The sequence below is a fragment of the Furipterus horrens genome, unplaced genomic scaffold (assembly GCF_987537825.1).
Source record: "Furipterus horrens unplaced genomic scaffold, mFurHor1.1.pri manual_scaffold_7, whole genome shotgun sequence".
Taxonomy (NCBI): Eukaryota; Metazoa; Chordata; class Mammalia; order Chiroptera; family Furipteridae; genus Furipterus; species Furipterus horrens.
This window is the reverse complement of record NW_028327177.1, coordinates 4,138,283-4,148,179: the sequence shown is the minus strand read 5'-3', so window position 1 is coordinate 4,148,179 and position 9,897 is coordinate 4,138,283. Positions and strand designations below refer to the sequence as shown.

General features: G+C 46.5%; 1 long non-coding RNA gene across 1 annotated transcript; it reads left to right on the top strand.

The window, feature by feature from the left end:
• On the top strand, positions 1-4,843 carry LOC150003958 (uncharacterized). The gene is made up of 3 exons (XR_016512245.1): positions 1-213; positions 2,352-2,485; positions 4,638-4,843. It is a non-coding gene; the product is annotated as an uncharacterized LOC150003958 (long non-coding RNA).
• Positions 4,844-9,897: the final 5,054 nt, after the last annotated feature.

The window sequence follows — 9,897 nt, the reverse complement described above, 5'->3', positions numbered from 1 at the left end:
ACAAAGGACTACAGGTCTGTCCGCCTGTCCTGTAGCCACCAAGCTAACTAAACCTGATCCCGGGTCCTCACACATGCCCTTACGTTCCCCTCTTTCTTTCCAGGAATTCATTCATCTGACCCACCCAAGTTCCAGCTAAAATGTAGTCTCTTCCAAAAAGTCTTGCTGGATCTGCTCAGTGGAGTGACAGTAGTCCCTTATCCAGAGCCCTTCGTAGGTACCTTGCTTGGGACGCTGTTCTTAGCAGTCTTTGTGATCTGTGTTTGATCCATGTCTCACCCACAGAAAGCCGCCGTGAACGCCCACGAACAGGTTGGCTTTTCCTTTTCCTTGCTCCCGCGGCGTCTCGTGGTCCTTTAAGACTTGATTTGCCCCCTCCACCAGGTTGTAAAATTCTTTAATGGCAGGAATCACGCCGGTGCTACTTTGCATTTCCAGCACCTTCCTCAATGCCATAACCCTCCGGAACAATAGGCTCCCTGTCTGTTTCATAAAGTCGTTAGTGACACACACAGACATTACCTTGTTTATACAATCGGAACTGAAGATTTTCTGGGAAGTTACGAGTTCTGCACAGATCTTGGACTGCTCTAAAGTGCACCAGCAAATGACACAGTCATGCTCCTGCCGTGAAAGGAGGCCCTGGCAGTAGCACAAGGATACTGAGCAGAGCAAGGAGTGAGAGGTCCAGGGGAGGACAGACAAGTCGTTTGTTAACTACTGTTGGGGGACCTAGAATGACAGATTTTCAGATGTTAAGGATGAGGTAGAAGGCACATTATTGCAGGAAGTATCAGGGAGATAGTGACGTTGCTCCCGGAAAGGGGGAGAAGTTATATAAAGAGGAGTCTTGAAAAAGATCAGGCAGTGGTGGCTTACTTTGGAGTGATAGCGTTGGTTCCTGTGTCTAATTTGGCACAATAATCTGAGGCCCGGTGGTGGTCCAGGAGCTAGTATTGCTCTTTGGTAGGCTAAATAATTTTCTGTGCGTGTGTGTAAGTCCTTCCCAGACTTAGTCCTCCCATTCCTGATCGTGTTAAGGGCACTGCCAAGCACCCGGTAGCATGAGTCAACCTCAGTTTCTCCTCATCCTCATCCTGTCCATCTCTGAGTCCCATTAAGTCTTCCTCGTAAATGATGGTGGTGGCTCTTAACTGTTTCCCACACCCTCAGCCGCTGCCTTCGTGTGAGCCTTCCGTCGCCTCTCATCGGAACGAAAACCCAAGTGGTCTTTCTACCCCTTTGTGGGCCAGTCCAGCCCCACTTCCGCCGTACCCCAGATTCCAGAGGGACCTTGAGGAAAGCAGAAAACGGAGCCCATCCGCAAACAGCTTAAAAGTCTTCATGGCCCCTTATCATTTCAGGAAAGAGACCTCACTTCTTCTATGGCTTCTCCACTCACTTCTTCAGCCGTGCTTCCCATGACTTTTGCAAGAACTATTTTGCTCCACAGATGTTCAAAACTTGCAGAAACCTCACGCGTATCACGTTTTCTGTGCACACCTATATAGACTTCTCTGCGCAGGGCCTCTCTCCCGGGTCAATCCAATTGATGCTTTTTCGGTCTGAGAGAACATTCATGCCACATGCCTCTGCTGTAGCTCCTCTTACTGTGTTGTGAATATACCGTATGTGATTACATGTCTTATCTTCTCTCCCGGAATGTGAGCTACTTGAAGGCTGGGGCCGTGGCTTATTTTATTCATGTTTGTAACTCTAACACCGACTAGGGTGTCTGGCACAAAATGGACACTCAATAACTGTTTATTGAATGAATGAATGTATTATAAGAGTCACGAAGGAAACACACTATTACATTTCTTTGATTCTCACAAGGCCATACCCAATATGACGCCAGTAGTAAGTGGGTACTTGAAATAACAGCAAGTGAATGAAAGGGCAGTAACGAGGTATGAAAAGCCTACCACGTATCGGGAACTTAATACTTTCCATTCATTAGCTCAGTGAATCAATCCCCCGTCAACCCTATACTGTTGGCATTGGTGCAGATAAGGAAACCAAAGCTTAAGAAGGGAACCTGGCTGGGCCAAGGTCACACTTTGAGTTGGCCAAGTCTGGTTTGATTACAAGTTCACCTAATTTGGAAATGACCATTAGGGAAAATGTTCTGCTGCTGCCTGTGACTTTTTATATGTCCTGTGTCCACCCCTGTTTTCTCATGACCGCAGGCTTCTGCTGTGTGTCAGGAATATCAGGGCCCCCTTTGCTTCGCCAGGCGGAAATACGATTGCGTCTCATGCGGTGAATGTCCACACCTCAGGCTACATGAGGGGTTGTGCTTTTTTTAGAATTATTTTTCTATAACTGAAATAATGGTTACTTCGTTTTAGAATACAAAGGTTGTACATGGAAGGCTAGGATATTGAAAATAGGCCTCTGGAACCTGAAGGACCCAGCAGATGCCCTTTTGGAGGCGAGAAGAGGAAACCATTTTCGAATTGGAAGCATTGTCGGGTGAGCCCAGGTGAGTCCTGGCATGTCGAAGGCAAACCTTCAGAAGTGGGGTTGAAAGGAGCCGCGTGTGAGTGTTGGCCTGAGTGCCTCCTTAGGAAATGGGGAGGAACGTTTGCTTGTGTCTTGAGGGATTTTTTTTGCTCCAAGATTACTGAGAGGCCCCTGGAGTTGGAGTAGGGGCTCCAGCAGAGTTACAGGCACACCCTTGACTGGAGGACACTCTCCTCTATCTGGGAAGGTCAGCGTCGTTGACCAGAACATAAACTGGTAGGGGAGGTGCTGGATGAGGAAGAAGCAGCGAGGGGAGAGCCCACGCTTACCCAGTTAACCAGACCAGCTCAGTGAGTCCTGGGCATGAACAAGGAGGATCAGCTGTTCTGCCTTCATAGCCTGTAAAGACTGATACATTGACGTTAGCAAGCTGTGTGCAGGCTGTGCCCTGCCCAACCCTAGGGGGCGCTGTGTACATGGGCCTCTTTATGAATGACATCCTCTGGGGCTGTACAGTCCCCAACCTGCATAAACATGTAACAGTACTGAGTGGCATGTCCAAGGCATGTCTCTGTCTTATGTGGCAATTTAAATGATCCTGATTATATGTCTGATAATACAAATCAATATATAGAATGCCTGCCTGTTACCATCTAAAAAAATCCCATTGAGTTTTATTGTACAAAGTTTTATCTAAAGATTCGTGCATATTTCTAAGTGCTTGGACTGATATTGCTACCATCCATGTATTGATTCTAATACACAACAATTGAGCATCTAAGTTCCATGCAGGATTCAAAAGGCTGGATTCAACGAATGTGTAAAACACTACGAACCTCAGAAAAACTATCAACTGATTTCCTACACAGTAAAGGCTTATGCTGTTTTCAGTTTATCTGCGCCATTTTACGTACGAAGCTGTTCTCCAGATCCTCTTTATCTGATAGACATTTACCCACTAAAACCTGAGGATGACAACTGGTTCATCCCTTTCAAACGACCCAGTATACCAGGATGCCCCCTCAAATAAACCTTTGTCTGTACATTTTCTTCCTTGTTTTTACCCTCCCGGCTCTCAGGAGGGGTGCCCGGAAGCTCGGTGGGCTGCTTTACGGGTCTCCTGGGAGAGCGGGGCAAACCGTCTGGAGCAGAGCGAATCCGTGGCTCCCTTCTCTGGGAAGGAGTGTAGGCAGCCTTGGGCCCGTGGGTCACTCTGGAGGAAAGCTGACCTCCATGTGGAAGCCTTTGATTTCGACTGTTAGCTGAGCAAGAAATCAGTGCAATTTGGGGACGTTCTTTGGGCTAGAAGTAAGCTTTCTTCAGTGGATTTACTAGAAAAGTCAATAGCATGACCATATCTATATCCCCCAATTTGTGGAGCTGCTCACACAAATAAGGTTGAAGTCTCAGTTTAGGAATACCGCAAAAGTAGTTTTATTCCAGGTCTTTAATGGCCTTACTATACACGTAGTAAATCACTGTCATCTCTGGAAAATTATTTGCAGTTCCAGGAGTGGAAAATGTGTTTTTTTTATGCCACCAGGAGGAACACATCAGAGGCAGATTTAACGATGGGTGCACCTGGCGTGCGCCCTGGGCCCCGACTTCTGAAGGGCCCCGCAAAACCCCAACTTTACACTTTTTCCTAATGACACCAAGTTTGGTTTCATAGGTGCAATTTTAATTACGTACACGTTGTAAATTTGCGGGGCCTTTCAGAAGTCGGGGCCCAGGGCGTGCGCCCGGCGCACCCGCCATTAAATCTGCCTCTGCATGTAATACCTGGCTGGTGTGGCTCAGTGGATTGAGTGCCAGCCTGTGAACCAAAGGGTCGCTGGTTTGATTCCCAGTCAGGGCACATGCCTCGGCTGCAGGCCAGGTAGGTCTCCAGCAAGGTCCCTAGCTGGGGGCATGCAAGAGGCAACCACACCTTGATGTTTCTCTCCCTCTCTTTCTCCCTCCCTTTCCCGCTCTCTAAAAATAATAAAGAAAGAAAATTATTTTTTAACATACATGCAAACATACATGCCCAGTACAGAAGAGTAGGTTAGGGTCTCAAGCAGCTTTCACTGTTTTTCCCATTACCATGATCAATATCAGGATCTTCTTCACCATTATGTTTTAAGTGAAAAGCTTAAAGCAGTCTGAAATAATAATCTTGACTATTTCAGGACCTCAGGAAGAAGAAATGAGTGATCCTCAGGAAGGCATGGGCTGTTTCTTTCATGAATCACCAGGATCTCTCCAAGATGTTTGTCCTTGGACCTTTATGTAGCACACAGCGTTGGGCCAGGCATCTGTGTTGGCTCTCCAGATCCTCGGGAATTACTGGACAGTTGATATTTTAGGTGAGAATCGGTATGGAGAACCGCTGCATGGTTGAGTGAGCTTTCCTTTTTCCCTGAGGATGAGGTTCAGGGTTCACCCCCTGCAGGCCAAGGTTTCGCCCTGGGCAAACCATCCAGTCTTTTCTGTTGGACTGACAATTTGAAATAAGCTAGAGGCCGAGAGACCTAATGCAGTAACAATAAGGGTTCAGTTTTGTTAAATTATGATAAAACCGTGCTTCTAGGGGAGCTGCAGAAGTCGTCCCTGTCAGATGGTCTTAAAATCAGCAGCCATAGTGCCCCTGCCAAATGTTCCGGGGCTACAGAATAAAGCCTTATGGGATTTTTTACCTGATTGATTTTGGAGAGGTGGGTGCAGAGAGGTCAACGTTGATCTGTTGTTCCACTTATTTGTGCATTCATTGGTTGCTTCTTTTTTTTTTTTTTTTAAGCACATTTTATTGGTTATGTTGTTACAGGAGTCCCGATTTTTTTTCCCTTTGTTCCCCTCTGCCCAGTACCCCCCTTCCCTCCAGCAACCCCACCCCCCTTAGTTCATGTCCACGGGTCATGCATATACATTCTTTGGCTTCACCCTTTCTTGTATTATTCTTAAGTTCCTCCTGTCGGTTTTGTACCAACCGATTATGCTTCTTAATCCCTGCACCGTTTCTCCATTTCTCCCCCTTCCCCCTCCCAGCTGATAACCCCATTGGTTATTTCTTATATGTATGTGCCCTGACCTGGGATCAAACCCACGACCCGGGCGTATTGGGACCATGATCTAACCCACTGAGCTACCCGGCCAGAGCTTCCCTGTACTATTGTAGATAGTAACAAACCCTCCAGCTTCGTGCCTCAATAATAACCATGAAGGTTCTTTATCAGTGTTCTCAGGAACACATGGTAATGATTACTTATTGTGTAGCCACCATGTGCAGGGTGCTTGTCTATGCCAGACATTTAAACCTCATAACAGCATTGCAAGGTTATAAGGAACAGCAAGGAATAAGGGGTTACCTCATCTTAACGATGAAGAAGCAAATTCAGGGCATGTAAGTATCTGGCTCACTGTCGCTACGGTGGTGACGTCAGTGTGCTTAAAGCGTAAGCTTGGAAAAAATAAGACTTAGGGATGTAAGAGCTAATTCCAAGATCATGGCTATTTTAAGCAAATTTTTACTGAAGAAAGTTAATATGAAATAGGTACACTCACCAATAGCTCCCATCATGAATCATTTGGAATTAAAGGGTTTCGAATGATCTCTACTTTATTTTTCTTGGAGGAGAGCCAAGTCCTTAATAAGAATTTCTGCAAAGAAGGAACCTGGGGCTGAATCTTATTTATAGAGACAAAAATGATTTTTATTGCAACCTCACATTCTTCCTCCCCACCCGAGTTTGCCAGTTAGTGCAGGAATAGCACATAACGTGGAGACTTAATTTGGGGTTGTCTTCAGGCTTCCTCATCCCTACTGCAAATCCTAGTTTGGCCTTAAGGTGGGCTGATGTGCAGTCAGATCTCATGGTGTCGTCCTCCCGTGCCTCTCTGGCTCTAGGCGACGGCAGGATTTCATATGCACACCCTGGGAGAGCATTGCCTGATGTGTGCTCAGCAACTGAGGGGGCCCCGTGGGGTGGGGTCAGTGCTGGGCTGTAGCCCGCTCAACACCAGCTCGCAGGCGCTGGCCGCGCACAGCTCTTCCTAGTCCTGCCTTCCGGGACAGCTCGTGGTCGCTTGAAACTGGCCGTCGTAGGAGTGTTTACACCGTGAAGATGGGCAAACACCACAGATCAGGGCTCCTGCTCCCCAAGAGGCAGCTGCGGAACACTCACCAGCGCCCCGCCGCGTGGACTGCAGTGTTTGCCCAGAGGCCCCGCTGCCTTCCTGTGTCTCTGTGCTGCCTGGCCCTGGGAGCAGAGCATGCTGAGGTTAGGCTTGACCAAATGCTTGCTGGTCAACGGAACGTGACCGGAAGTGTATGTGCCATTTCTGAGCAGAGGCCCATGTGCCCGGTTTCTCTGTTCTTTGGCCACAAGCTGGCATGTCTCAGACAGAGTCTGTGTCTTTGATCTGAGTCCTTGAATAATGAGGACATGAAGCAAAATCCCAGCCAGCCTGCAAAGGCCATGGACATAAGCAAGGAAGGAATCCTTCCTTTTGTAAAGATGTGGGGTTTGCTTGTTGTTACTCCAGCGTTAATTAGGCTAGGCTGGTGCTACAATAATTGGCACCTGAAATTGAAGTGCTGCCATCACAGAAAACCTAAATCATGGGGCAAGAAACAAAAAAATGTGTTATTGGAGGATGGAGAAATGGCAGCCCCTGTTACCTAGTGGTGATGCCTTGGGAAAACTATCACCAAGGTCACTGGGAAGATCGATATGTACTCAATGAGCTTGTGGCTCTAGGCAAAGAGGTCATGAACGGGGTGTTACATGCGCGAGGTGCTAAGGTCTGTACATGATAAAGGACTTACTATAAGAGGAAGTTGAGTTTAGCAAAGAATTGTCCATTTTGTAGAGAAGGTAGGGAGAAGAAGTGTCCAGAAAATCGAAAGGACTAAAAGGACTAGAGGATGTAATTGATCCTGATTTCCAAACAATAAAAAAATAAAACATCTTCCAGTGACATAGGCTGGTTAAAATTCACCCTTGTGGCGAAGATCAATAGAAGGCAGGATTCTTCTTTTAAAACCTCTGACTCGCTTAAGGTGGTACCATTTAAATCTTTTAAATTGGACAAAATGGCTCCAGGAAAAGAGATTCTAACTGGTTTTCCCATTGAAGCCAGATAAATTCAAGAGACCTGAAATTAAGTCTAGACAGAGTCATGATTAGAAAACAATCATAGCTATGGCCACTGGCACATGGTTGGCTTTGGACCCTGTCACCAGCATCGAAAGCATTCTGCATAATAAACTGTATCACAGGGTTATTGGCAGGATAAACTGCGATTGTACACATAAAGCTCTTGGCACCTAGCATTTAATAAATAGAAAATTGTATAAAGTCTCTTATAAGCTGAGAATAGTTCTCTCAACTAACGTGGGCCAGGGAAGATAAGAAGTAGCCAGGAGATGTCAGTTAAAAGGTTTGATGATGATAAGTCCAGCTCATGGAAACCATCCTGGATGGGGTCGGCGTGCTGTGCTGGAAAGAACTTTGGTAGACTTGAGTTTGAAATCCACCCCGCGACTTGATAAGCTGAATGATGAGCAAACCACAGAACAAAGCTGGGCCTTGGAGTGATTTAAATACATTTTTAAAAGTGTGACACATCATGCTTGGCACCTAGATATTCAGTAAATGCAAGATACCTCCTTCTAAAGCACCTGCCACCACCGCCCCTGCCAGCCTCCCCTTGACAATGTAATTTTACTGCCAAAGGGAAGCACGAGGGCTACTGCCCGGACGTGTCTTCCCCTGATGCCTCTGAAGGTTAGGAAGGCTGTAGAAGGGTTGGGAAGAGGGGTTTGTTGTTTCGTACCCTAGGTACTTCTAATAAATATTTTCTTACTTTCTCAGTATTTGTTATTTTGCTAGGATTCAAATAAATGAGGAAATGTGATTTGCTTTAGAGGAAGAAAGAGAATCACAGCAACTAATAGTGAAGCCCATTTGTCCTGGGTACCACAAAACCCTGAGTGAGTGGCCCCATCCCCGATTTCAAGGTTTGGTCCCGAGTTAACACATAGCATTCCCAGCGATGATCCCTGTTGTCTACGGATCCTCATTTGCATAAATTGGTACAATAAAACTGAGTTCAAGAATATATATTCCAGCATACTCCATGTTTGCAGTGGAGGCTTGCCTTCCCTGCCGGCCATGAGGAAGGAAGCACAAAGCGTCAGGATTGTTGACCGCCACCTTGGAACTGTGAGCGGAGCCAGCCTCAGCATGAAGCTGGAAACTGAGGACAGTAGCACCCAGGAATGAAGAGAACTTGTATCTGTGGTGACGTCCTTGAACTGATCATCCTGCTGCGCCTGGAGCCCACCCTGTCTCTGAAGGTACAGTTATATGAGGTAATGGATTCCCTTATTGTTATGCCAGGCTTCCAATCAGTAGACACCGATCAGTCACAAGAGTGGGTAGGACCATAGGGTAGACTACGAGTATACTGGGGTGGTCTAGGGTCACAGCCTTGAACTCTAACCACCCAGGTTCATATCCTGCTTCCACCTGTGCTGGCTGTGTGGCCTTGGGAAACTTAGCCTCTCTGTGCTTCAGTTTTTGCATCCAAGAAACAATGATCATAATAGATCTTACCCCCAAAGGCATGGCATAACACTTACAACACAGTGCTTGGCTCATAGTAGGTTTCCGTATAATCTGGCTCATTATCATGCTTACCTCCAGTTGCAGAGATCGTCTTAGCATCTATTGATGGGTCCTGAGCTGGGGCCTCACCTCTCCTTTTCCATCCCTGACTCCTTACGTCTTCATTGTTTGGGGTTCTGCTTCTTCTATTCCCTTTCCTGATTCTCTCTCTTTCCTTTGTTCCTTCCATGAGCCATAATTGGCATTGATTTATGGCTTTATTTGCTGTATTTTAAAACATGTAATCTTACATTTCTCTTTAATTTGAGGACATTTCAAAAAGAACATTTTGATTTTCTCTTTCTACGTCCCCATGCCATTCGTCGGCTTGGCTTCGGTCCAGTGTTCCACTCTGTCAGGACCACCTTAGATCTTGACACTGTCAGTTATTGGCTTTGCCACCCTTCCAGGCTGTATATCATCTGCCAAGTCCTGGACAAAACCTGCACTTTTGGACTACTCTATCAGTTATCAGGTTAGATGGGTGTAGTGGAAATCTCTAACTTGGTGCCTCTGAAGCTTTACTGAGCTACGCATCTCCTGGAGCGCTTGTTGGAACCAGAGCTTCTGGTTTAGGGGGTCTGCAGGGGGGACTAAGAGTGTGCATTTCTTTCACGCAGGGCTGCCTAAAATGATAATGGCTTGATCGAAGGAAGAGTTAATCTTCCTTTTACGTTAATGGAAGTCCACGGGCAGGTGGTCCAGGGCTGGAACCGTGATGTCTGAACATAGGCTCCTCTGTCTCCTTGCTGTTACACATGGCACGGAATTTCCCATTCCA